This window comes from Periplaneta americana, chromosome 12, assembly GCF_040183065.1.
Source record: "Periplaneta americana isolate PAMFEO1 chromosome 12, P.americana_PAMFEO1_priV1, whole genome shotgun sequence".
NCBI classification, from domain to species: Eukaryota; Metazoa; Arthropoda; class Insecta; order Blattodea; family Blattidae; genus Periplaneta; species Periplaneta americana.
In genome coordinates, this window is record NC_091128.1 from 51,916,666 (window position 1) to 51,940,858 (window position 24,193).

The following is a 24,193-nucleotide window of genomic DNA, read 5'->3' on the forward strand; positions in this document are numbered from 1 at the left end:
TTATCTGCATGATTTTACTTTTGAATTTTTTACAACTTTGTGTGGAGAACATCCACTGAAGTGATTATGAAATTAAATGAAAAATACAATACATTTACTCTTAATATCAGTAGTACCAGTATCATATACGTTTTCCCAAGATTCATTTCGTAGACACAAATGTAAATAATCACCAGATAGGCTACAGCATTTACGACCCTTTTTTAGTTTTTAAATTAATATTTTGAAATTGTTCAGTGACATTGGAAACACTTAGGATTTGTTTATCATGTTCAGACAAGCCATTGATTATAGGTTCTGTCGAATAGGAATTCAGTCTAATTCTGTATACAAAACTTTTATCAATGGCTGTGCTACTTCAGCTTGAATGCAGGTGGGAAAATGACTCTACGACTAAGGTTTCCAGTTTCAAGGGGTGAATTTAATTTACTTTTACGGAAAAGTTCCGAGAGATAATCTATGTTTATGTCACTACAGATCACAGATTCCATATGAGATTTCTAAAGTCTTTTCTTTACATATTCAATGTTGGCTATAAATATTAATAAATAATGTAAGAAATATGAATGTAGTTAGAAGTCTGATTTACATTATTAAAAGCAAGAAGTTACATTCCTCGGCAAGATTCGAACTTTCGATGTTTGGTTTTGTCGTCCAACGCATAAGCACAGACCTATTCAATGCTTATGTTAATAACCTACAATTTAGCTGTAGCAATGTGGTGTCATAACTTGGGATTTGTTTACTTAATGCAATTAGATTTAATTTGATTAGTTTCGCAACAATTGGACTTCCTGTTATATCCTGTTATTTAAATATTTAATTTAGGGTTGATTTATTAACTCTTACTATGCAAGATGCCCCTTATTTCAATAATTCTATATCACGTTAAATAGTCATGTCTACACTAAAGTATTATCGTCATCCCTCATTTCTCATTGCAATGGCGAACCGACGTGACATGAAACAGCGAGTTATAGCTCTAGTTGAGGGTGGATAAGGGGCTAGATCTGCTGGCCGTTTGGTCGGTGTTCCTGGAAGTACAGCCGCGAGGGGGGTCATCGTTACCAAAATTTAGGGGAGGTCGAAAATCGTCCTATTCCTGGGCGTCCGCGGATTTCTTCATTGGAAGAGGAGCTCTCTTATTCGAGACAGTTCGACTGGACCCTTTTCGGACTGCTAACGAAATAAGAGCAGCATCTAACTTTCCCGGTTCTTCACAGACTGTGATCAGCAGGTTGAGGAACCGCGGTATTAGGAGCCGGAGTGCTGCGCAAATGGAAATATTGGGGGAAGCACAAGCTGTCAACCGTCTTGCCTTCGCTACCAATCGAGTGGATTTCGATTGGAGAAATGTAATTTTCTCCGACGAAACAACCATCTCGAGTGATTACGAAGGTCCTGTCCGTGTCTATCGAGAGGATGGTCTCCGACATGATCAGCGCTATGTGCACCGATGTGAAAGATCGGGGCGCTTTAGCATATCGTGTTGGGGGTGGATGTCTTACGATGGACCTGGCGTTATAGAATGCATCGATGGCCGGTTTAATGCGGGAACTTACGAGCACATTCTGGAAAATATATTCCTTCCTTCCGTCCGAGAACGTTTTTCCGAAGGAACATTGTTGTTCCAGCAGAGTAACCATCCCGTGCACTATGCCGCAAGCATTCAAAGATGGTTTCAAAGGAGATCCGAGATCGAAATCATTAATTGGCCTCCGAAGTCACCTGATTTGAATGTTATCGAAAATTTATGGGTGGAATTGAAAAAGAGAAGGATAGCCACCTATGCCCACCGACGCCCTCGAAATCGAGACGAATTGTGGGATCAAGTTGTTGACACCTGGGAAGATCTCGCCGGGGATCAGAACTTATTCCACAATCTCGTGACATTCATGCCGGATCGACTTAGAGCTGTAATAGAAGCTGATGGTATGTGGACAAGATTTTAAGTTAACAGGTCTCTTTTAGTTTTTTATGATTTTTGTTTGAAGAAGAATACTTTTAACTTCCAAGTAAGATTTATTTATTTTTTTGACGAGGTTCAGCCCACTTGTAAGACTCAAAAATTGGACATAAATTATTCCATATTTTTCACCAAATTAGATAGTCGAGGAACTCTGAACAAATTAATTACACCTCAATAAAAAAAGTTTGACCTGGGATCGAACACGAGACGTGTCGGTTATACGGAGGAACCGACACGCTACTATATGAGCTACCGAGACAAGACAGTGACAGCCGCAGTCCAGAACGTAGATCCGATAGCAGGCATTTGCCATTCGGTACAGAGAAGCAATGATATTTTGTTACCCGAGCTAAGTTGTGAAATCGTGGCCTTAAATGGCTGTCTTCTTCGTGATACTTATTCTGGTCCTTGTCGTTTTGGTCCTTGTAACAATTCTTGTTCTCTTTTTCATGGTACTTATCGTTACGTCGATATCGAGTGAACCGCGCTGTAGAACTTTAACTTCCGACGACCAAGAATCGTCTCATTCTTTTTAAGGGTAACTGTACATTCAAAAACTCAGGTATTTTAAAAATTGAAGTAAAATAAAATGATATCCCTTCAGTTGTATTGTATTACGAAACTTAACAAGTCAATTCCTAAGTTTATATTCTCAAAGTTCAGTTCATTCACAAACTTCACTCAATCCATACTATGTTCTCGGATCCCACATTCCTCGTCTGCTATTTTGAGCACATCTTGCTCCCATTTCCTTATCAGTCGGAAAAAGAAACAGTCTACACCTTGTGGCTATGAACCTGAATCAAAGTAACCTCATTTCACAACGAAACAAACATGAACACTTCCAATACACGGCTGTATAGCCCTCAAATTACTCGATAGTCACTTTATAGTTGGAGAAAACATCTGAAAAAAAAATGCAATCAGTCACGGTTCTGTTTATGTAAACTAGGTTACATAACCCCAAAGTGGCATCATGTAAGGACTTACGTAGACCTTGGTCTTCTACACCAAATGCTCCAATAGTTTATTATATATTTTAGCCTAAATACCTGAATTGATCGACATTTTTTGCTAAATGTCAGAAAAAAAATTGTTTAACAGCATGAGGCAATTACTATAACATCCGAAGAACTATCTTAACTTATGGAATCAAGTTCCGATTGTTCGTTAACTACTGCTTAATACGACATGGCGTAGATTGAAAGAATGCTCTTCTATGGTAATAACTGTGTTGTGTGGAAAATATGATTGAAATAGACTACAAAAAGTTAGAGAAAATATCTTAAATATATATACTCAGGAAACCTAATCAAGTTCCGATTGCTCGTTATCTACTGCTTATACGACATGGCGTAGATTGAAAGAATGCTCTTCCATGATAATAACTGTGTTGTGTGGAAAATATGTAATTGAAATCGACAACAAAATGTTAGAGAAAATATCTTCAATTATATATTCAGGAAACCTAATCAAATTTCGATTGTTCGTTAACTACTGCTTATACAACATGGTGTAGATTGAAAGAATGCTCTTCTATGGTAATAACTGTGTTGTGTGGAAAATATGTAATTGAAATCGACAACAAAATGTTAGAGAAAATATCTTCAATCATACATATTCAGGAAACCTAATCAAGTTCCGATTGTTCGTTAACTACTACTTATACGACATGGCGTAGATTGAAAGAATGATCTTCCATGGTAATAACTATGTTGTGTGGAAAATATGTAATTGAAATCGACAACAAAATGTTAGAGAAAATGTCTTAAATTATACATATATTCAGGAAACCGAATCAAGTTCTGATTATTTATTAAATGCTACTTATACGACATGGAGTAGATTGTAAGAATGCTCTTCTATGGTAATAACTATGTTGTGTGGAAAATATGTAATTGAAATGGAAAACAAAATGTTAGAGAAAATATCTTAAATTATATATTCAGGAAACCTAACCAAGTTCCGATTGTTTATTAACTGCTACTTATACGACATGGCGTAGATTGAAAGAATGCTCTTCCATGATAATAACTGCGTTGTGTGGGAAATATGTAATTGAAATCAACAACAAAATGTTAGAGAAAATATCTTAAATTATTTATTCAGGAAACCTAATCAAGTTCTGATTATTTATTAACTACTACTTATACGACATGGAGTAGATTGTAAGAATGCTCTTCCATGGTAATAACTATGTTGTGTGGAAAATATGTAATTGAAATAGACAACAAAATGGTGGAGAAAATATCTTAAATTATTTATTCAGGAAACCTAATCAAGTTCTGATTGTTTATTAACTGCTACTTATACGACATGGCGTAGATTGAAAGAATGCTCTTCCATGATAATAACTGCGTTGTGTGGGAAATATGTAATTGAAATCAACAACAAAATGTTAGAGAAAATATCTTAAATTATTTATTCAGGAAACCTAATCAAGTTCTGATTATTTATTAACTACTACTTATACGACATGGAGTAGATTGTAAGAATGCTCTTCCATGGTAATAACTATGTTGTGTGGAAAATATGTAATTGAAATAGACAACAAAATGGTGGAGAAAATATCTTAAATTATTTATTCAGGAAACCTAATCAAGTTCTGATTGTTTATTAACTGCTACTTATACGACATGGCGTAGATTGAAAGAATGCTCTTCCATGATAATAACTGCGTTGTGTGGGAAATATGTAATTGAAATCAACAACAAAATGTTAGAGAAAATATCTTAAATTATTTATTCAGGAAACCTAATCAAGTTCCGATTGCTTATTAACTGCTACTTATATGACATGGCGTAGATTGTAAGAATGCTCTTCTATGGTAATAACTATGTTGTGTGGAAAATATGTAATTGAAATCAACAACAAAATGTTAGAGAAAATATCTTGAATTATATATTCAGGAAACCTAATTTCAGTTGACAGGAAAGACATGTATGAAATATTACACAAGTATAATAAAGTGAGTTGAATAATTAAACGTCACTTTATTACAGAAATGTCAATTAACACAAAATTGCATTTACATAGCGTTTGATGAAAACCGACGCTACTATATGGTAGTGAAGTAAAGTAACAGTATTAAGTAAGAGGGACAGGCAAAAATTAAGAGGCAGTACAAATGAGATTTTTACGACAATTATTGGGTTTTGCAAGAGTGTAAAGTATTATAATCAGAGAAATGTTAAACTTGGGATATCAAAAGTCCCAGAAAAATTGGCACAGATATCTGGAAAGAATGGATAGGAACCAGACTCCCAACTTAACACTTAAATAAGCTACAAAACCACAGGATTGAGGCATCTGGGGGCTCCTTAAACAAGATTGAAAGGATCAGGACAGACTTCATGAGCAGTGAACGGAACAGATCTAAGAAGACTTAAACCGTAGAAGTTCTATGATGATGAAGCTAAATATGACTAAAAGATTCTTAGCCCACAGTGATCACCAACATCCCAAAAATCATCGTGTTCACATCAATCGCACTATTACTGAGACATGTAGAAGCATAATCATATAATGGTCGAATTAACCATGCAGTACTTTATAATACAAACAATGAGCTCCATTTATGCATATTCAACTAATTTTTAATGATGAAAGGTTATTTCTGTTGTTTCTCATCGATGATTTAATGAAGCTATATCAAGTATGAGATTACTAAGGGCCGAATTCAAGAACGTCACTTCAAGTTCACTTCGTTCTAAATTTCTCAAGTCATAAGTTAGATCATACAAAGTGGTGAAGTGCCGGATTCCTATTCAAAGAAAACACTTATCTTTTCCTTGTCAAAGTCAAATGTAGGTAAAAAGCAAGTAACGTGGTGTTCGATGTCATCATATAATGATGTAGCGCTTCCAGCCCACAGTTACATTGTGAGTTACACTTCATTTCAAACCTGTCGTTTTCAAAAATGTCCATTGAAATGGAAGGAACATCAGATAAAGGTGAAGGTCCATATCAAATAACTTGATTTCAAATACATATACGTGGTGTAAAATAAAAAAAATCAGACGTCATTTAGGGGAGAGTTGGGTAGTATCAGACATCGGGTAATATCGGACAGAGCGTTTCTTTCATCTACCACCAGATGATAGTACCTGAATGACATGGTTACGTTTCCGTATGCGACATCACAGAAACGTAACCATGTCATTCAGGTACTATCATCTGGTGGTAGATGAAAGAAACGCTCTGTCCGATATTACCCGATGTCCGATACTACCCAACTCTCCCCTAGGTTTCGACAAAGAAGAAGAAGAAATGGCACGAAATTTAGGGCAAAAAAATAGAAGTAATATGCTAGATCATATATGTAACAGATTGCTCATCCCTATGTTAAAATCGGCAGCACTTTGAAGAGAACAACCGCTAGAATCGCCATCCGTCCGCCGTAAACGAACACGAGATGGCAGTACAGTCGCTAATGCATTTCAAATGGGAGTTATGACGCGATTCCTTATGTAACAACTAGATGGCAGCATAATAAACCTGACAAAAGTTGTTACCGTCAAAGCCTATAAGGCTGAACAATCTGTGTATATAATATATATTATGATCTAGAGTAATACTCATAATAAAATTTATTAAGTGTCGGTACATGAAAATCGAATTACAATCTTAACCTTATATTGAATGAGATATATTAATATAGTTTTTTAGTTGGTTAATTAACGACGCTGTATCAACTACGAGATTATTTAGCGTCGATGAGATTGGTGATAGCGAGATGGTATTTGGCAAGATGAGGCCGAGGATTCGCCATAGATTACCTGGCATTCACCTTACGGTTGGGGAAAACCTCGGTAAAAACCCAACCAGATAATCAGCCCAAGCGGGGATCGAACCCGCGCCCGAGCGCAACTTCAGACCGGCAGGCATGCACCTTAACCGACTGAGCCACGCCGGTGGCAATATATTATATAAGATTATAAGTAATTTGTATTCTAAAATGAAAGATCATAGTCCATTGCAGCTAATTTTATTCAGATTCTATTATGTTATATAAATATAGTCCGCCGAGTTAGCTCTGTGCTAGCGCGTCTGCCTCCAGACTAGCCAGCCCGGCTTCGATTCCCGGCTGGGTCAGAAATTTTCATGTAAAATTTCTACCTCGAGACTAGGATAGATGGCGGTGCACAACTTCTAATCACTAGATTGTGCACCTTTATGCCTGGGTTAAACCCCAAATCTCTCCGTATTGCATATGAAGAGAAGGTATATGTCACTGTTGATAGTGATTCGTCCGCCGGATGGAGACGTTAAGTCTAGCGATCCCCTTGGTGCTATTCGACAGGAGTAGGCTACGTCCCGCCACCGGGTTTCCTCTTCTCCTTTCCTCACCTTCACCATCATCCTCACTCATTCCCTACAATACACTTACACATACGCTCACCTAGTACACGACATAACTCTCCACAGACACACATCATGCATAACGTGGTGTGCAACTTGAAAATGGGTCACAGTCCTGCCATCTATCCGCAGTATGTGGAACCCGAATCACGTTAAGTGAAGTGGGTAGGCATTAGACACATACACACATGTTATATAAATGACAAGTTCACCAATTTTAAAAATAAATAAATCTTCCCTTTTCATTGATTTTAGATGATTATGATGATGATGATGATAATAATAATAATAATAATAATAATAATAATAATAATAATAATAATAATGTAACAGAATGAAAAATCTGAAATATATGTTATAGCTACTTAACTTCGTAATAAACTATTGAAACTGGAGATAAGATTGAAGTTATGTTTACACAGGCATAACTTGACAATACGAAAGCAAATAATATGAGAAAGAATGCATAATCCAAGAATTCTTGAAAATTGTCATCTTCTAAATCTATTTCAGCCTTTAAACGTTACTTCATCGTAGTAAACAAATGTTTTATTAGTTAATTGATTAAATGGCGATCTTACTCGTGTTAATTGTGTAAGCATGTATGGCTTACAGAGCCTGTTTCGGTGTTTCTTCACACCATCCTCAGAGCCTACTAGATCTCGGCGTCATCTCGAACTTCGCTGCCTGTTGTGTCGGTGCGTTCGATTGTTGAAAAGTGTTGAAATATGGTGTCAAATAGTGTGTGTGTTCTGAAATTGATCTGTGTGTTGAGAATTTGGTCAGGGTGTGTTTTGGTGTGTGTGTATATATTTCATATTGTTCTAGTGTGTTGAGTTTTTGGTTTTTGGGTTGTATGTGTAGAATTTCCATGTCTGTATTTATGTTATTGTATGTGTGGTTAGCATTAGCATTCCAGACATGGAAATCCTACACATACAACCCAAAAACCAAAAACTCAACACACTAGAACAATATGAAATATACAGACACACCAAAACACACCCTGATCAAATTCTCAACACACAGATCAATACTTCAGAACACACACACTATTTGACACCACATTTCAACACTTTTCAACAATCGAACGCACACACACAACAGGCAGCGAAGTTCGAGATGACACCGAGATCTAGTAGACTCTGAGGATGGTGTGAAGAAACACCGAAACAGCTGTAAAGAGCACATGCTTACACAATTAACACGATTAAGATCGCCATTCAATCAATTATTTATATTCAAGTGTTAAAAGTAGTGTACGAAAGATTTAACATGGATGTTTTATTAGTTGTTGTTTAGGCAAATTATAGCAGTAAGGTTGATCTTCACGTATCATTCTTCAGTCTTACTAGATTGCAACTGAAGTGTACCTAAGTTAAGTTGTGACTCTGAACATAAATCCTACCTTTTCTACATACTAAAGTCGGATGCAGGTGAAAGTGAAGATGCAGTGATATTTTTTAATACGGCCCTTAGTGTCGGTGGGATTGGTGACAGCGAAACTATATCTTCCAAAGTTACTTCATGCACTGAATGAAGACGATTATAACAGACATCTTCAGTTCTGTGAGCATTTGCAATCCGTAATGCAGTAGATCCAACGTTTTGGCAGTCAGTCCTATAGACAGACGAAGCAGCTTTTAAGCTGAATGGACATGTTAATCACCAGAATGTGTTTATTGGTCTGACGTCGATCTCAACTTTGCACTGAAAGAAGAGCTCGATGCGTCAGGTGTTTATGTCTGGGGAGGAAAGTCGACTTTTTTAAGCAACTGTTACTTCTTACTTCAGGACTCTGTGTTACCCGAGCTGGAAAACCACACGATTTTTCACCTGACTCGCTAATCTGGCAATAAGATGGAGCTCCTCCCCATTTCGGATTGATAGTTCGCAACATTTTGACCAACACGTTTACAGAATGGATCGGACATCGTGGGACTATCGATTGGTCAGCACGCCGTGTTATTTGACACCATGTGATTTTTCTCTATTGATGATAATTAAGTAAATCATGTATTCCTCATCACCAGCAAACGTAGATAAACTAAAACCACGCATTGAACATGCATTTGATGTTATTATTTGTGATAAATTACGTATAGACTACTTGTAGGCTAAATCTGTTGTACATCGTTGTATGAAATGCATTGAAAATAATGGCTGCCAGTTTGAACATCTGTAGGTGACACTGATTTTTGGGACACTTGTACTTCAAACTTTATATTGCAGAACTCATCAAGACTGTAGAGTGGACTCCTCAACAGTGTCTTCCTCACTGATGACGCCGTCTTAAAGATAAAAAATGACTTAATTGCATAGGTAAACAATTATGAAGTTTATAAGATATGCACATTTAACTATTAATTGTACATTTTTAAATATATTGAATCTGATACGGGTTAGATAATCGTGGACAGTTGAACAAATGGGAAGATTATGATCATTAAGCTTACCATAAAGAAATAATATATTATTTGTAATATACAATTAAATCATGCTTTGGGAATGAGCATATTTATTTTGAATGCCAGGTATTTAACTTTCAAAATGAAAATATATTATGTAGCATACTTTTCACATTGACCGGAGATATATATAGACTCCGAGTAATCTTCTATTTTTGAAATAGTAGGTGTATTGATAAAAGAAATGTTAACTTTAAAAAGAGGGTAAACTAATCTAATTTCATGATATACAGTATTCCGTGATATATGAAATTAGATCTATTATGGAGTAAAGGATACCAACTGGAACTTTATCAAGTGTGCTCCACATACGCTGTGAAAAGTTCAAATATTTGATTCACCTCGTTTTGTGTCACCACCCATTTACGTATGTGTAGAAAGTGCTGTGATGAGGCTGTGCTGCTAGAGTTTTCTCAAAGGTCATCACCTTATTACTACTAAATATTATATATTGTTTCTAGTTACAAACTAATCTTAATATACGAAGTATTTATAAATCCATCATATTTGATATCAGTTTCTTAAGTGCAGTGAAGACCAGGAAACTTACGAAAATGAGTGAATTTCTTACGATTATATGAACTGAAGCGATGAGATCAATAACCATTCAAGTCCACTTCTCGCCATTCATTTTTTGCATATTTGAAATTAAATTTTGGATATTTCCGCAAGTGTTACGACTTTAAAAGTTGGTATACTACTTTGTCTTGATCTCGAAAACAACCAGAACTATTACGTGCAAAAAATAATAATTAGATAAGACATAAAAAAAGTTTTTTTGCATTTTTCTCAAAACTTGTGTAAATCGACTTGAATGGTTATTGATCTCACCGCTTAAATTTCTTCAGATAAAGTGGCTCCAATTCATCACCGTAAAAAAACAGCTTGTTACGAAACCACAACATAAGAACGCGGGAATTTTACTTCAAGCAAATAAGGAGATAGGTTTGGAAATAAATCCCAAAAAAAGACAACAAAGTATATGATTATGTCTCGTGATCAGAACATAATACGAAATGGAAATATGAAAATTGGAAATTTATCCTTTGAAAAGATGGAAAACTTCAAGTCCATTGGAGCAACAGCAACAAATATAAATGATACTCGGGAGGAAATTAAACGCAGAATAAATATGGGAAATGCCTGTTATCATTCGGTTGAGAAGCTTTTTATCATCCAATCTGCTCTCGAAAAAGCTGAAAGTTAGAATTTATAAAACAGTTATATTACAGGTTGTTCTGTATGGTTGTGAAACTTGGACTGTCACTTTGAGAGAGGAACATAGGTTAAAGGTGTTTGAGAATAAGGTGCTTAGGAAAATATTTGGGGCTAAGAGTGATGAAGTTACAGGAGAATGGAGAAAGTTACACAACGCAGAACTGCACGCATTGTATTCTTCACCTGACATAATTAAGAACATTAAATCCAGACGTTTGAGATAGAAAGGGCATGTAGCACGTATGGGCGAATCCAGAAATTAATTTTGTGTTAGTTGGGAGACTAGAGGAAAAAGACCTTTGGGGAGGCTGAGACGTAGATGGGAGGCTTATATAAAAATGAATTTGAGGGAAGTGGAATATGATGATAGAGACTGGATTAATCTTGCACAGGACAGAGACCAATGGCGGGCTTATGTGAGGGGGCACTGAACCTCCTGGTTCCTTGAAAGCCAGTAAGTAAGTAAGTAAAATGACTCCAAATAAAAACAAATCATCTGAATTTAGGAGTAAAAATGCAGTAGTTGATGGGTCTACTGCCGAAAGAAAACAAAATTACAACACTCAGAGCCTGAAAGGAGCTCTTCGGAAGGTGTTAGTAGAAAAGTGGCCTAGGCACAAAGCTATCAATGAATTTTGGATTCCCGGAGGCCATTTGAAACGTAGTGGAAATGAACCTCAAACAGTGCCTATTGGGAAAATAGGAAGTTCTTTTGCTTTATGCTTTGCCTCCGATCTCATGCTTGTGAAATTCATCTTGGATATGCTAGAGTGTGAATTCGTTTTGACTGTAAGCCGGAAAGGAATGCAATTTCACAGAAACAAGAGTTTTCTTTTCAGTGATTAAAATAAAATACGCCGGTTGAAATAGTGGAGAGACTTCAGAGACACGACGCTGCAACAGAATCTGAATGAATCGCAAGGACAGTCTTCAAATAGTGATGGGGGTCAGTTGGTATCTTCTGAGATATTGAAACTTCCAAACTTCCCTGCACCGCAAAGGGACAAAAAGTCAAGACAAGAAAAAGAAACAATACAAAATCCTAATTGTATCTTCCTGAGAAACATGGATGTACTGTGGATGCAAATAACGACGACAATGTATCTTCAGGAATAGAACAAGCACAAGTGTCCTAAAATATAAACAAAAAGAAGTATAACAGCGAAAAAGAAAACACGAAGAATGGTTTAGTAGTACTTGTAAAGAGAAATACGGCAGTGCTGTCCTTGTCTTCACTGGTACCATGAAAATTGCCAATCTGTAGATCGGAGGAATCCATCCGTTGAATATTTATATGCAATGAGTGTGCAAGTGAAGAAAAAAGTGGCAGTGCCAGTTAATAAATGTTTCAGATGAGTGTGCAAGAAGAGTGTGTGGCAGTGACAGAGAATAAATATTTTCGATGGAATATTGACTATCACGAAATAAGGTACTTGTAACATATTTTCAGTTTGGCTTAATTATGTCTTCATTACTTTCATTATTTTGGTAATCAGAGTTTAGAATAGAATGGCCAAATAGTATGCAGGCTATATAAGAAGTAAAACAGTAATCATGTTAAAGACGTGTGATATTTTTCATTAAACAATTCTTTAATATCACGAAATTGGGTAGGTTTACCCTACGTTTCGCATGTTTATTGAACTGATTCTTTATTATATTTTTATTACAATGTGCATAGGTCTATATCTAAATGAAATGAAGGAAGAGTTTCTGTAAAGGAATAATGTGTACTGCATTAGTTTTGGAATTCTTATAGGCCTACAACTTTAATTTCGTAAGTCTACATTGTAATGTCTAGTGCTGTGGGATTTAATCGATTAATCGATCAATTTCTGTTGTAAGATTAATCAATCGAAAACATTTAATCGAATAATTGAGTCGATTAAAATTAATCAGTTGTAGTTGATATTAATTATTATTTTGTTAATACAAACTCATACTAAAAATTCCTACAATATTTCTTTCTTGGAAATTGCTTACTTAAAAGCACAATAGTACTGTTATTTTTAAACTGTAAACCATAGCGTAGGAAAAATCTTTCCACAAACACTGCAGAAAGAGATGGAGATATGAGGACAGTGACCTAGTCTACCTCTATTGAAAGTTGAAACAAAATGCGAAACCCTTATTAAGTTTTATGGTTTTCCAAGAAAACTTCCACCTTGTTGTCAGCTCATCTTCCTAGCATATGAAATACACACTTTTCTGGGATTCGTCTCCCTCATCCTTATAAAACAGCCACGTCTACTGTGTGCAAATGAGAGCCTAACTACCTTCTTCTCTTTCTAAATTCTGGTAGGCCAGTCTTCTGTTTTGACTGCAGTTGCAGTTTCTGTACTAAGTTTGTATATGAAGGTTGTGTATTTAATTTGATAAGGAAAGAAAAATCAGTTTTTTGTGGTCTGTGAAAAGTGTAAACTCCATTATGTCATATGAGAATTTGAGAGGTAAACTCGGTGGATATTTCATTTGAACGATCGTGGAGAAGTGCTTGACAGAAGAAAAGTTTCTTTGTTTTTAGTGATGCAGGAAACATTGTTACTAAACGTAGAACGGCACTTAATTCGGAGCATGTGAATGCACTCACATGTTTAAAATCATGGATGAGGCAGTATTAACTAGGTGAGTCTTCATACTTTTTGTTATTTATATGTGTCTCACAAATTCCCGGAGAAATTGACACAATAAATTATAAGCCTCATAATAAATATGTTAGTAATTAAAATAGTTGTTTTGTAATATAATGATACAATATATACAGATATACAATATTTAATACTTATGCTTATCACCGAACACAAGTTAAATTTAACAATAGTTGTGTATTACAGTATATTAAAATATCTTTAACTCTATCAAAACTCGATTAATCGATTAAATTCAAATAGTTAATCGATTAAATATTTTGATCGATCAACAGCACTAGTAATATCCTATTTTATTGCAGTAAGCAAGCATTTCAATAGAGTATGGGACCGGTATTTTAAAATGTAACGTCTACCTTAGGTAAGCTACATAGGGACCTTGTTATTCTTTCGGATATCAGATTCTCTGGCTTAACAGGACAGAATTTAACAAACCTATCGCCCACTTTCAGGATAATAACCTTTAGCACTCATAGAACTTTGCATTTATCCATACTTGTTAATGCATAGACAGGTATTTTACGTCCAATATAATCTATTGCATGGGACAAACGGCTTTGCTTGGTAATCCTGTGAAAACTGCATTTCGGAGTTTCTTCAGCCTAAACATCCATTGCCTTCAGTCGGGATCGAACCCGAGTACATTTGTATTGTATTGTATTGTATTTATTAACATTCCATGGTATTCATACATGCTTACAGCTAGAATATGAAACAAGTCAAAAAATTTAATACTATTATAAAATCTTAATTTATAGCCACAGTCTAGATGAAATATATACAGACGAGATTTACAATATAGTCTACTAGTACAACACATAGTTTTAGTATCAATTTCATGAAGTGTTATTGAATGTCATGAATTCACCTACAGAATAGAAGGCGTGAGAAATTAGGTACTTCTTTAATTTGGCCCTAAATAATTTTATGTTTTGAGTTTCATTTTTTATATCGATAGGGAGGCTATTAAAAATTTTTACTGCCATATAACGCACTCCTTTTTGATAGCACGATAGACTTGCCGATGGAGTATGAAAGTCATTTTTTTGACGTGTATTTATGCTATGAACTGTTGAATTAGTTACAAAGTTTTCACGATTACATACGAGGAAGACTATTAATGAAAAGATATACTGACAAGCCATGGGCATTATTTGTAGTTTTTTGAAAATAGTCCTACACAACTCCCTAGATTTGGCACCTACTATTATTCTAATTACTCTTTTTTGTAATAGAAATATATTGTTACTATCTGTGGAATTTCCCCAGAATATTATTCCAAAACTCATTACCGAGTGGAAGTATGCAAAGTATATTGTTTTTAAGGTATTGATATTCACTATCTTTTGCATAGATCTAATAGCAAAACAAGCTGAATTTTGTTTGGGGTAATTTCTTTAATATGATTTTTCCAATTTAACACATCGATTTTTAAGCCAAGAAATTTGGTTGTTTTTGTTTCTAATAGGGATCTATTGTTAATTATTGCGCTAGAAATTTGCGACGTTGAATTTGGACAGGATTTAAATTGAATTATGTTAGTTTTGTTACAATTTAATACTAATTTATTGACTGAGAATCAGTCACATATTTTGAAGAGAATTTCCTCTGTTGAAGATTGGAATGGATTGGATTGGATTTGATCCAGACGATTACTACGTCTTCATATGTAAGTTATTAAATATTGCATGTTATTCCCCATCAATCTCTGCTTCCATCTGGGTATATTTAAAACAAAAATAAAATAAAAACATTAATAGCACTGCTATAAAACAAACTAACATACGCCTATATGTTTCTTACTTGCTTAACAAAAAATAATCTATCACTTTTTTCAGCCAAAATATATTATAGTAATAATGACTGCACGGAAATATAGGAAATAATTTATTGCAGCTACAGAATATATAAATCCTGTACATTTAAAATCTCCTATATCCACTTTCACAAAATAAAGTATTTTGACACTAACTGGCGGCAAACAGAGGGAATTTTCAACCTAACAGTGACTTTTAACAAACGTTTTGCTTTAAATTTAGTGGCTTTTTGAATTCAAACTATATAAATGATTACAATTCATTCTTAGCAAGCAGTATGTGAGCATAACTCAGTTCTGAACAAAATGGTCTTTAGGGGGTTTTGAATCTATGTAGAAGATTCATATAGCTTTTTTTTTATAAGCTTATCTTTATGTTCCATCCACGTCCAAGTCACGCAAAATCATGATTTACACACAAGCAGACAGGCATTCCTAGGAATGACAGATCTGACGACAATGTACTGCGCAGAATGGCGTCGACATTTTCCAAATTTCAATTCTGTAAGTTTAATTTCAAGAGCTAATACTAATATCAAGAAGTGTGGTGACAGTTATTAAACGAATATATGTTGCGTAATGAAAATGATAATTTTTGTCATTACAAGGCAATAATAAGTAGCCTACCATTTCATTTCAGGAAATAGAAAAACATAAACGCTGCAAAGCGCAACATCTGGTCGAAGTGTACAAGCTCGCAGATAATGCAAAAAATTATTCAGTCTGTGAATTTATTTCGCTATCCAGATTAATTTTTACTGCACTATTTTAAAAAATCCAATCCATGTCAAGGAGATCAGATACACTATGGTGTCAGACATTTGTTATCTGCGTTTCGTGATGTTTAGGTATATTCAGACATATTTCTTACACAAAATGCGTTGCCCTTCATTATACATCGAGTCTAGTCGGTCAGCTGAGGTGATTCTGAGCGTTTCGTTGTTCGGGCCGCACGTGAACCTGAACTAAATCAATACAACAGCTGCAGCATCTCAAGATCTATAGCGTGTGGTGTTGTGTCTGACATTACTGCTCTTTGAATTTTATAGACTCAAAACGTTTGCAAACTAGGCTTAAATGTCGTTTACATTTCTTGAAGATTTCCAATCGCAATTTGCCATAATAGTGAGAAACAACGACGAAGATGGGAATAATAATAAAGAAGAACGCAGACGATCAGGTTCTTTTTGCTGCAAATGAAGACGAGCTGCAATACTCAATACATCACCTGAATATAATAGCACAAAATTTCAATACGAAAATTTCCCCAAACAAAACAAAAATTATGGCGTTCCAAGGTAAACAGCCAGTTAGGAGTAAAATTTGCATTGGAACCCACACGTTAGAACAGGTAAACTCATTTAAATATTTAGGTTATAATGACATATTTACCTGTTACTGATATATCTGAAAATATTCAACATTTTACTGGAGACTTAAGAACCATCAACCAGGTTTTCAAACCACGAAAACCCAAAAACATACCATGTTAAAAGCATATGAAGTTCTAGCAAGACCTGTCCTCATGTATGGTAGTGAGGGCTGGACTGTCCGAAACTCAAATGTTCAACGCCTAACAACTGCGGAAATGAGATTTCTAAGGAGGACTGCCGGCTACAGCTTGCTTGACCACAAAAGGAGTGAACTAATTACAAAAGAATTGAAAATTACACCTATTTATGAACATCTCAACCACTATAGACAAAAATGGCTTAACCATGTCAATAGAATGGACCGTTCCAGACTCCCAAGAGAAATTTTATTCTCCGCTATATACCACATGGAAGACGATCTTTGGGACGCCCCCGGAAAAGTTGGACGGAGACCGTAACAGGCCACTAGGCCTAATATCTGCAAGGACGGTGATGATGAAGAACGAGAGAACTATAAATATTACTATTTGGAAAATGAAAGTGAAAGAATTAATCAATAAATCGATAAAGAAAAAAAGAATGGACGATTACAAGAAAGTAATAAACAAAGAAAACGAAAACAAATATTTAAAAAAGAAACAGAAAAGAAAAGAAAAAGAAATGTAGAATATATGGAATTTCGCAACGACAGACTAATCCATTATACTAACAATTGAATCGGAAGATTACAACAATCATTGAAACACTTACACAACATGTGTGGATAAACTCAGGCCATATTTACTGTTTCGTTCCACCTTCTATGCAACTTTCCTAATGTAAACGTACACGAAACCAAAATCTGTCTGAAATTTGAGAAGCAACATGCAACGAATATCCTAATCCTACATGCCAATACGCAAGGTTATTCCCATTGGAGACAGCTCTGTTAGGGTCATAAACACTGGAGGACGGGGTCGTATTCACAACCATAACCCAATATTGCGAATTGGCTCAGAATGAAGCTCTCGCTCTCTCGCTGGCGCGGATGTCTAATCGACACGCAGCCCTGTTGCTGCACACCAGCGAGAGAGCGGGGCGGCCCGGTTCATTGATGGCGTGTGTATTGACCGGCTGCAGTGCTGCCAACTAACCTGGCTCTGCTATGTGCGACATGGTGAGAAGCCCCGCTGCTGCATGACGTCCGACCAGCTCGGAGCTCGGCCAGCGACTGAGTCATGCGCTGCGAAGACTTCTCAACCCCAGCAGTATTCGATAACGCTCATTAGGCCTACTTCCATGTCCCACATCTACTTCGCTAATACATCTTCCTGAACTACATCCCTCTATTATTCTTAATATATTCTGAACCCTATTAATTTTTTTTTCTTATTTTAATGACCGCTACATTTATCTTTGTCAACGATTGGGATCGATTGTCCTTCCCATCTTCATTTCTATAACGTTCATGAATAGTACTTACTTACTGGCTTTTAAGGAACCAGGAGGTTCATTGCCGCCCTCACATAAGCCCGCCATTGGTCCCTATCCTGAGCAAGGTTAATCCATTCTCTATCATCATATCCCACCTCCCTCAAATCCATTTTAATATTATCTTCCCATCTACGTCTCGGCCTTCCTAAAGGTCTTTTTCCCTCCGGCCTTCCAACTAACACTCTATATGCATTTCTGGATTCGCCCATACGTGCTACATGCCCCGCCCATCTCAAACGTCTGGATTTAATGTTCCTAATTATGTCAGGTGAAGAATACAATGCGTACAGTTCTGTGTTGTGTAACTTTCTCCATTCTCCTGTAACTTCATCCCGCTTAGCCCCAAATATTTTCCTAAGCACCTTATTCTCAAACACCCTTAATCTCTGTTCCTCTCTCAAAGTGAGAGTCCAAGTTTCGCAACCATACAGAACAACCGGTAATATAACTGTTTTATAAATTCTAACTTTCAGATTTTTCGACAGCAGACTGGATGATAAAAGTTTCTCGACCGAATAATAACAGGAATTTCCCATATTTATTCTGTGTTTAATTTCCTCCCGAGTATAATTTATATTTGTTACTGTTGCTCCCAGATATTTGAACTTCTCCACCTCTTCAAAAGACAAATTTCCAGTTTCTATATTTCCATTTCGTACAATATTCTAGTCACGAGACATAATCATATACTTTGTCTTTACGGGATTTACTTCCAAGCCTATCTCTTTACTTGCTTCCAGTAAAATTCCCGTGCTTTCCCTAATCGTTTGTGGATTTTCTCCTAACATATTCACGTCATCCGCATAGACAAGCAGCTGATGTAACCCGTTCAATTCCAAACCCTCTCTGTTATCCTGGACTTTCCTAATGGCATACTCTAGAGCAAAGTTGAAAGGTAAAAGTGATAATGCATCTCCTTGCTTTAGCCCACAGTGAATTGCAAACGCATCTGACAGAAACTGACCTATACGAACTCTGCTGTATGTTTCACTGAGACACATTTTATTTAATCGAACTAGCGTTCATGAATAGTGACAGGCAAAATGTGAAATTTCATATTTTATACCAATGATCGGCTCAGGCAAAGGTAAACGTGATCAAGGATGAGATTGGTGACTTGCTTGCAGACTCTCATTCAATCCTGAACAGATGGAAAAACTATTTTGGGCAACTACTAAACGTACATAGGCCAAATACAAATGATCGGGACGAAATTCAAATAAAAACTGCTGAGCCATTTATACCCGAACCCACACTTTCAGAAGTTGAAGTTGCGGTAGAAAATCTAAAAAAGTACAAGTCTCCAGGTATCCATCAAATTCCAGCAGAATTAATACAAGAGGGTGGAAGCGCATTATCTAGCGAAATTTATAAACTTGTGCTTGCTATTTTGGAAAAGAAAATTGTACCAGAACAATGGAAGGAGCCCATAATCGTACCTATCTTTAAGAAGGAGGACAAGACTAACTGTGGTAACTTTCGAGGAATATCACTTTTGCTCACGTCGTACAAAATTTTGTCCAATATTCTTTTGAGAAGATTAACTGCGTGCGTAGATGAAATTATTGGGGATCATCAGTGCGTTTTTAAGCGTAATAGATCGACTATTGATCAGATTTTTTGTATTCAACAGATATTGGAGAAAAAATGGGAGTATAAGGGCACAGTACATCAGTTATTCATAGATTTCAAAAAGGCATATGACTCGGTTAAGAGAGAAGTTTTATACGATATTCTTATTGAATTTGGTATTCCCAAGAAACTAGTTCGATTGATTAAAATGTGTCTTAGTGAAACTTAAAGCAGACTCCGTATAGGGCAGTTTCTATCTGATTCTTTTCCAATTCACTGTGGGCTAAAGCAAGGAGATGCACTATAACCTTTACTTTTTAACTTTGCTCTAGAATATGCCATTAGGAAAGTCCAGGATAACAGAGAGGGTTTGGAATTGAACGGGTTACATAAGCTTCTTGTCTATGCGGATGACGTGAATATGCTAGGAGAAAATCCACAAACGATTAGGGAAAACACGGAAATTTTACTTGAAGCAAGTAGAGAGATAGGTTTAGAAGCAAATCCCGAAAAGACAAAGTATATAATTATGTCCTGTGACCAGAATATTGTACGATATGGAAACATAAAAATTGGAGATTTATTCTTCGAAGAAGTGGAAAAATTCAAATATCTTGGAGCAACAGTAACAAATATAAATTACACTCGGGAGGAAATTAAATGCAGAATAAATATGGGAAATGCCTGTTATTATTCGCTTGAGAACCTTTTGTCATCTAGTCTGCTGTAAAAAAATCTGAAATTTAGAATTTATAAAACAGTTACTGTACATAATCGGTTGCTCTGTATGGTTGTGAAACTTGGACTCTCACTTTGAGAGAGGAACAGAGATTAAGGGTGTTTGAGAATAAGGTTCTTAGGAAAATATTTGGGGCTAAGAAGGATGAATTTACAGGAGAATGGAGAAAGTTACATAACGCAGAACTGCACGCATTGTATTCTTCACCTGACATAATTAGGAGCATTAAATCCAGACGTTTGAGATGGGCAGGGCATGTAGCACGTATGGGCGAATCCAGAAATGCATATAGAGTGTTAGTTGAGAGGCCGGAAGGGAAAAAGACCTTTGGGGAGGCCGAGACGTAGATGGGAGGATAATATTACAATGGATTTCAGGGAGGTGGGATATAATGATAGAGACTGGATTAATTTTGCACAGGATAGGGACCAATGGCGGGCTTATGTGAGGGCGGCAATGAACCTCAGGGTTCCTTAAAGGCCATTTGTAATTAAGTAAGATCGGCAGGATCAGTGATCTGTGACATCACCCTTCAGAGAAATTGTGCTCTGTTTGAAGAACATCGGCATCAAGAGATCTGAGTGGCGAAGAATAACTAAGCTTCAATTGAACACTACAGTGACGACCTGTACCTACATCTGATGTCATGTATATGATAAGTAGGCCTTATAAACAGAGTGAATCAAAAATACTATAACAAACTTTGGGGGCGTGTTTCTCACACCAAAATAAAAAAAAAAGTCATATAAACATATGTCGGGAAATGCCCAGTTTATGAGTTATTCAAAGTACAAAATACAATGTTTCTGATGGACTACATTTACAAACAATGAAACATTGTCAACCCATAGGAAATGTTTAAAATGTACTTCTCCTACTTCTACACACGCATGGATTGTCGCAACCTTTCAAAAAACCCATTACAGTGTCGAATGATGTCGCAGGCTTGTACAATGATGAAGCGTCTTTTTTATTGGAAATGTCCGTTGCATACCCTAGGGCTTTCAGAGGTCCCCACAGATAAGAATCCAAAGGATTCAGGTCGGGCGAACATGGAGGCCATGGAACTGATCCTTCCTACCGATCCATCTGTCATGTTAGATATTAGCTAGTTCAGCTCGAACAATGGGACTAAATGTACTGGCGCCCAATCATACATAAACCACATATTCATCAACGTGTTGTACAAGCCTGCGACACCATTCGACACCATATTGGGGTCTTTAAAAGGGTGCGACAGTCCATACTCCGATGATTCCATGCGTGTGTAATAGCAGGCTGAGCACATTTTGGACATTTCCTTTGAGTTGACAATGTTTCATTGTCTGTAAATGTAGCCTAGTCCATCTTACCTGTACCCTGCATATATATTTTAGAAACAGTGTGCTTTATTCATCAAAACATAGATTCCTTTAAAACAAATTCAACATATCATGAGTATAACACCAGAACATCCCAAAACATACATCTGAATTACCACAGGCTTACCAGAAGTCTTAACAGCATATCACATAGAGGCAGCAATTTATATAATAAACTTCCACAGAAAATCAAAGAACTTAACATAAGAAAATTAAAAAAAGAGATAAAGAACATTTTATTGACACATATGCCATTTTGCACAAATGAATATCTAAATTTAAAATTTTAGAATTTAACGTTTCTTGATACTGCCCTTGACCATTTATGTTTCAGGTAACTCACAGTTGAAGAAAAGACAGGGAAAAGCAAAAAGAGAAGATACTAGATAGAACAGTGGAGACTGAAGATCAAGCTTGTCCTATAATATTAAATTGTTAAATTTATTTAGAATTAAGTCTAATTTTGTATTATATTGTATGTTATGTCATTTTTCTTGTGTACTGACGACGCCATGAATGCTTGTAATTCTATTCGGCTAATAAAGATCTAATCTAATCTAATCTAATCTAATCTAATCTAATCCGAAATTGTACTTTGAATAACTCATAAACCGGGCATTTCCGGACATATGTTTATATGACCTTTTTCTTGTTTTGGTGTAAGGAATCCGCCCCAAAGTTCGTTCCAGTATTTTTATTCACCCTGTATATTCCCAATAGTACTGATTGATTGAATGATAAAGCCACCGGCGTGGCTCAGTCGGTTAAGGCGCTTGCCTACCGGTCTGAAGTTGCGTTCGGGCGCGGGTTCCATCCCCGCTTGGGCTGATTACCTGGTTGGGTTTTTTCCGAGGTTTTCCCCAACCGTAATGTCAATGCAAGGTAATTTATGGCAAATCCTCGGCCTCATCTCACCAAATATCATCTCACTATCACCAATCTCATCGACGCTAAATAACCTAGTAGTTGATACAGCGTTGTTAAATAACCAACTAAAATAAATTAAAAAATTGAATGATAAATTAATCTAAAACACCGATACATATTTTAGTTCTTCAAAATTGTTATGTATTGACTTTAGAATTCCTATGTACACAAAATGAAATTACTGTGGCGACTACAATACAAAGAAACACTTAACAGCTTGTCTTTCAGTTGTTGAATTACACCTGCCAATCATCTCGCTCATACAGTGGAAGCTCTTAAGTTCGACATCCCATAGTTCGACTGCTTGCGTAGGAGAATTAGATACGCCCCTATACGGGCACAAAGAAATGGGTTTGCCATTTGAATGGGAATTGGTTCTGTGTCTTGTAGTGATACTTTTGTTAAAGGAAAACAGAATATTTTATTGATTAGGACATCATATTTAATCACTGATTTTAAATTAATGAATTCTTCTTTTTGTATTTGAGAATTGTGCCGTTTGTGAGACGGAACTGTCGAAGCCCACTGTGGTACTAGAAGCGCATAGGCTACACAAGTCTCGGGGCGGGCAGGAAATGCAAGTACAGCACTGTATTCGCTGATGGATAACCAATAAGAATTTGTATTAATTTCACCTGCCACATCCACTACCCTTATTGGACTGAACTTTCAATTCTGTTCAGTCGAACTTAGGATAGTCCACAGTATTTTTGTCATTTTCATTGAAATGACATGCTGAATAATGATGCTTTATATTTAGCTTTTTAACATGCTGGAGTACCTTATAAAAATTAAATAATTTGTCATTGTCCCCGTACTCCATAGCTAAATATAAATAAATGTTCCCACACTGATAACAATGTTCATATGTTAATGGTCTTTCACTAGTACTTTCTCCGCCAAATCGTTTACACTCACTTCAATATATAGACAAATTACCACGTATAAATAAAATTAGTGTTTAACAATTCTCCCGAACTACCTACTATACAAGCCGCCACTGAACTGTACTAGCTTGCCTCTGCGCCATTGTTGTGCTCCTCTTCAAGTGTTCATTTAGTCTAAGCTTCCTCCGACGTCACAAATGCACAGCCTTGCGACCAGTGTACCTAAACCATTCCTACTAACGGTATAGGAACAAGAATTTTCACGATTCACGATGTGTAGAATGCAATTAACACCAAAATAGTAATATGCGTTACAAGAGCGGTATGTTGACGTTTTCATGTTCGAGGAAAAGATTGAAAAAGCGAAACGTAGTTGAACTT

General features: G+C 36.1%; 1 protein-coding gene across 2 annotated transcripts in view; it reads right to left on the minus strand.

Moving 5' to 3' along the window:
- Nucleotides 1–18,060, minus strand: part of LOC138710424 (uncharacterized) — a 314,477-nt gene extending 296,417 nt beyond the window's left edge. Inside the window, exon 1 of one of the 2 annotated variants that reach the window (XM_069841311.1) lies at nt 17,987–18,060. The gene's annotated coding sequence lies outside the window, so the exon portion shown is untranslated. The remainder of the gene's footprint in view (nt 1–17,986) is intronic. The other variant, XM_069841314.1, reaches the window with a different exon arrangement.
- Between the last annotated feature and the right edge of the window lie 6,133 nt (nt 18,061–24,193).